Here is a 6,000-nt window from a genome sequence, read left to right on the forward strand (position 1 = left end):
AGTGAAAATACCGTTACGTTATGGCCTAAAGTCTACTGACCAACTCAGTACTCACTGCCAGCCTGAAGGGTGAAAGGCCTCAGTCAGAATTGCTCACAGCTGCCCACAGGAAATAGGACAATTTCTAAAATCTCCAAGCCCAAGAGCCTGCTATATGCATAACTGATAGGGGAGAAACAATCAAACCTTCAAAACCACCTGATAGCAACACAATGGCCGCAAAACAAAAATGCATAACCTCCTCCTTTCGTAGGGAAAGTGAAGAAAGTAAAGAACATTGAAGTGCTAAGATCAAAGCAAAATACTGCGGATGCTGGAAATGTAAAACAAAAACAAAAATACCTGGAAAAACTCAGCAGGTCTGACAGCATCTGTGGAGAGGAATACAGCTGATGTTTCAAGTCCGTATGACTCTTCACCAGAACTAAGGAAATAGAGAAATGGGGTGAAATATAAGCAGGTAGAGCTGGATAGGGAGCCACTGATAGGTGAAGGCAAAGAAGAGATTGCCAAAAATGTCATAGACAAAAGGACAAAGGGGTGTTGACGGTGGTGATATTATCTAAGGAATGTGCTAATTGGGACATTAAGGGTAGCAAGTGCTGTCACACTGAGAGACGATGGAAGGGAGAGCTCCAGTGCTGCAGCTGCCTCAGAGTCAGAATCAAAATTGACCACACAGTGTAAATCTGAAACTGAGCTTAATACAGTGTCAGGTCTGTACCTCAGTGCAGATGCACGGACAGAGGAAATGTGGAAGAGGAAAAAAGAGACATATCCTTGGTTAGATTGTAAGGATGAAAAACTTGGGTGTAAAGTGTGTGCAAATATTGGCAACTTATCACTTTTCACTTTCAAGGGATCGAGACTTTCGAATGAATGGCGTTTGTATATTGGACTCAACTGCAGTAGCATGTTTAAAATCTCTCAGAAAAAGAATTGTGGAAAACAAACAATCGAAAGCTCATATCACTGTGCTACGTGTTGCTGAAATAACAGAGGCAAACACACTTGGAAAAAATTGTGACAACCTGAAGGCAATCACATAGAAAGGCGACTTGTGCAGTTTTCCATTCTGCATGCAGACGGGCTCAAAACAACAGACATTAGTCTGATCGCTTTGGCTTGCTGGAACTTCAAAGTGCAAATGGTGTTGACATGGGAATTGTGTTGCATTCCTGCTACGGTGCTGCAGAAATTATTGACCACATAGCTACTCAGTTGAGGGAGAAAGTTTGTCAGCATATCAAAGTAATCGAGGGTAAAATTTCGATTCTTATTGATGAATATACAAACCTAAGTAGCAAAACTGCCCTAGTTATTTACCTGAAACATGAAGGTGATAAGAAGGATGATCCACACTTCATGTTTTTAGATCTAGTTGAACTTCCAGACCAAAAAGCTGATATGGTAGTTAAGTATCTTCTTGAATATCTTGAGAAACGTGGTCTTGATGACTCCTACCTGAAGCAGCATGTTGTAGCGTTTGCTAATGATGGAGCGAGTGTTATGCTTGGCACCGAATCAGGTGTAGCTAACAGACCTGTGGAGAAATATCCAGATATTATTATTTGGCATTGTCTGAACCATAGATTAAAACTTGCAACAGGCAATTCAGTGACAGAAGTTAGTGGAATGAACTATTTCCATTCATTTATGGACAAATTATACTCTGTGTATAGCAGGTCACCTCCCATCAGAGGTGATTGGCAGAATGCACTGCTGAATTAGAGCAACAAATTTACAAATTAGGTCACATTTTAATCACCAGATAGGTAGCAAGTTCATTTCGAACAGTGTCGGCTGTGTGGTGCAACTATGAAGCATTATGTGCTCGTTTTGAACTGGCATTGAAAGATGAAACAAATCCTACACCTGACAGGAAAATCTATGAGGGTCTGTTAAAGAGAATTTCCTTGAAATAGTTTCTCTTGTACTTAGTTCTAATGTAGGACACATTACATGAATTCAGAGAGTGCACCAACGGTTATTAAGGATGCTAAGAATAAGTTGACTGTCCTCAGTTGTGCTAATGTGATGGGCACACACAAATGTAAGTTGGCTGTAATTGGGAAGAGCAACTGTCCCAGTGGGCTCAATGGTATTCGGGCATTACGTATTCACTATTATGCCAATAAGAGATCCTGGGTAGCAAGGGACATGTTTTCTGATTGGTTTCACAACCGCTTTGTACCCCGGGGGAAGTGTGCATTGTTGGGTGGCTGGACTTGACGAAAACTGTAAGATCATGTTGCCCTTGGACAATTGTTCAGCACCTCCCCTGGCTGAACTCTTGGTGAAGCACAATGTTTTCACTGTTTACTTTCCCCGCAATGTAATGCCATTAATTTAGCTGATGGACCAAGGCAATTTTTGGTCCATGAAATGTAAATATAATGACTCCTTCTTGAATACTATGCTTGGTGCTGTGAACAGAAGCCTGGGGTGGAAGGCTTCCAAAAGAAGTTCATAGTTAAGGTCGCCATCAATGCATCTGCTAATGCCTGGTGCCTTGTTGATAAAGACACCTTGACCAATGACTGGCACAACCTTTGGTCTACAAAATGGTCATTGAAGATGATAATATTGACGAAGATTTTGAAGGTTTTCGTGTGAACAAGGGAAAAAAATCAGGTAGACCAGTTCTGCTAAAGGGTCATGAGGACTCGAAACATCAACTCTTTTCTTCTCCGCCGATGCTGCCAGACCTGATGAGTTTTTCCAGGTAATTCTGTTTTTGTTTTGGATTTCCAGCATCCGCAGCTTTTTGTTTTTATCCACAAACAACAATGTGATAATGACCAAGTGATCTAATTTTTTTACTGAGGTTGTTCAAGGGATAAATATTGCCCAAGAGACCAGAGAAAACAACTCTGAAAGAATGCCCTTGGATCTTTTACATCCACCTGAAAAGGCAGAGGGGGCTTCTGTTTAACACCTCATCCAAAAGACAGCACAGCACTCCCTCAGCTGCCTGTGGGAAGAACAACATATATCTTGTCACAAAAACAGAAAATGCTGGAAAAACTCAGCAGGCTTAACAGAATCTGTGGAGAGAAAGACAGAGTTAATGTTTCGAGTCCGTATGACTCTTCTTCAGAGCTAAAGGAATATATCTTGTGTTTAGATTTCCAAATTGGAACTATGAACCCCTCACCCCACTCAGAGACACAAGTGCTAACATTGAACCACATATATCTACCAGCAGGACAACAATTATGCCTCATTTGTTGTATTGGCAAGCTGCCAATTTGGACTCTTCTTGTGTTTTACATTGTTTCCAATGGAAAGATCAGCCATTCATGGCATTTTGATATAGGCAAAACAATGGAATAAAAATGGAAAATGTAGAAATACACAGAAGGGCAGAGAGAGCAGCGGTCAATGACTTACACAGAGACTGTTAGTAAAAACTATTCCAAACCTGTTTGGGGGTTGTGACAAGATGGCTTATTTCCTCAATAAAGGTCACAATGGAACTGTAGAAGAATTGTCAGCGCCCCCTTTTCTAGATGTCAGTGGTACAGCAAAAGAATTTTTTTCCCCAAGAAAACTGAACCTGATTTATTTTTCTAATCACTCACAAAATGAAGTGATCTGGCAGTCATTGGCTTTTCCAGCTATGGAGAAGAATCCTGAGTTGAAGAAGGAGCTGGATCTTGTCTAAGAGATATTGTACAAAAGTGAATACTCACTTTTTACAATTAATAATCATTCACCCTTGTTGGAACAAACAGTTTTGATCAAAACTTATTTGGGCAACATGATGAAAATGCAGTGTTTTTTTTCTTATTTATTTTTAAGCTAATGGACTACTGAAAAAAATAAAGGAACTCACTTCACATCAGTTTTATTTTACATCAAGAACATGCTCAAACTTCCTGAAGATCCAGTCCTACAAGATACAGTGACTGAAGTCTACAGTATTGGTTGAGATTGATTGAGATCACTAATGCGGACTCTAAGCAAATATAAAGATGACAAGACCAAACACAAAGCTAAATCTTCTCTGGTTGATGACACTAAAGGAAGTAACGGCATCACAGTTTGGGGTTCTGTCAAGTTAATCTTTACAGTGTAGTTAGAGTGAAGGAATATTAATGAAACCAAGTCAGAGTCACGGGGCTGAATTTTCCTGGCACTTTGGCAACAGACTGGAAGACGTCACGGGATGGGGGCTGGTAATATTAGCAGGGAAAGGTGTCAGGAAGAGAGGGTTGCCTCTTCCCATCACCATGGCATATTGCCAGTGGTGGGAACCTCAACAGCGCAGCTGCTCACTGCGTGGCCAATTAAGGGTCACTTCCCAACCCTGCTGCCATTTTGTCTGTGTCACATGACAAGACTGCCAGGTAAACTTGGCCTCTCAGCAGTTCCCTGGAAAGGGGAGTGGGGGGGGGGGGGATGTGATGGAGGTGTCCTTCATATCTTCCTTGTTATATAGTAAACTGTGAATTATCAACTCATATCTGGTTCCAAGTTTGGTTTAGTTAAGACCAAAGGGAAACCAGTTATTGATACATCACTTGGCTCTGCTGGGCTACTCCCAGCTGACAGTAATTTAAAGTAGAGTTGATGTAGCTTTTGCCCTATGTGCAGTGATGGATTAACTAAGAAGGCTGCTTTAGCTTGAAGAAATATGTTAAGGTAATGGGGTGGGTGGGATAGGTGTTCGAGGAGCGGGTAAGTATTTCCACTTATAATTAAGCCTTCAAGTTGGAAATATTTGTGAGGAAAATAGTTTTTTCATGGATCATTGTAAACATTTTTCCCAGAATTTCTTGGAGAACTATGCCATTGGAATAACACATTTACAACATTGGGTTAGATTTCCAGTGAAATTAGGGCATATGTGACTTATGCCATGATTCATATTGCATCATAATTTCCTGGGATTCTTGCACTGCTCTGCCAGTGAAAAAATGATAGTTGTAGCTCCACCACTAGTTCTCCCCATCAAGTCAATGAACTTCCTGGATTTAGGCTGGTTTTCTCTCCACAGCCACTTAGAATGAAAAATAATGGTGCAAGAGATGGTTCTTAAAATCATGAGTTCAAAATATTTGATTAAAGTGAAACAAAATCTCTGCTGTTACCATATTTAATTTTGAGGTAAAAAACAGCTTCCTTATCATTGTGAGGTAGGTTTAGTATATGTTGTGTGCCTGGTGTAGGACACCAAAGAGCCATTGATGAAGGTGGACGATGTGCAGGAGACCTTTGCTTAAGTCTGTAGTCAGGCCCAAAAATGGTAGGTGGCACAAGCCACAAGTCAGAAGCTCATCTGTAATTGGACCTCAAGCCTCATTTGAATAATTCCCTTGAGATGCCTTTAGACCAATTTGGGCCCTTTGGTGGGGAGTGGGGGGCAGAGATGAACTATAAATAAAGCAAATCTGTAACTTAGGGCAGAATTTTCCGGTTGGCGTGCAGGGGCGGGCCCCACACTCTGACGCATTAAATGATGCGCAGTGACGTCGGGCGTGCATCCCGGCGTCACCATGTGCGATCACGATATTTGGGAAGGCAGGTGTGCTATAAGTTCGGATGCGTGCCGGCCATCAATTAATGGGCTAGTTAAGGCCCTTGAAGCAGCAATTGAAATCAATTTTTCGCAGCCCATGCGATCTTCAGGATGTCGCACGGGTGCAATGGGCAGGTAGGTAGGAGACATTTGTATAAACCTCATCCACGGGCGGGATAAGAGGGATAAGTGGGGTCACGAATGTGACCTTTCAGCTATTTAAGTGCGAAAGTTACTTATTCTTGCCTGTGTGAGCAGGGATACTGCAAAACTCATACCAGCTTCTTTGACAGGAGTAAAAGCCTTGGTTAGGACTCTACAGTAGAGATCATTTCTGGGGCCTGCAGCTTTCAGGAAGGCTTCCCTTAGCCTGGGAATGGGAGTTGTGCTCTTCACTGTAGGCACCTCCTCTGAGGAGGAAGGGAGGGCCAGAAGGGGGAGGAGGCCAGGAGTCCACATTCAGCCTCCAGGGGAGC

The sequence above is a fragment of the Carcharodon carcharias genome, chromosome 2 (assembly GCF_017639515.1).
Source record: "Carcharodon carcharias isolate sCarCar2 chromosome 2, sCarCar2.pri, whole genome shotgun sequence".
Classification (NCBI taxonomy): Eukaryota; Metazoa; Chordata; class Chondrichthyes; order Lamniformes; family Lamnidae; genus Carcharodon; species Carcharodon carcharias.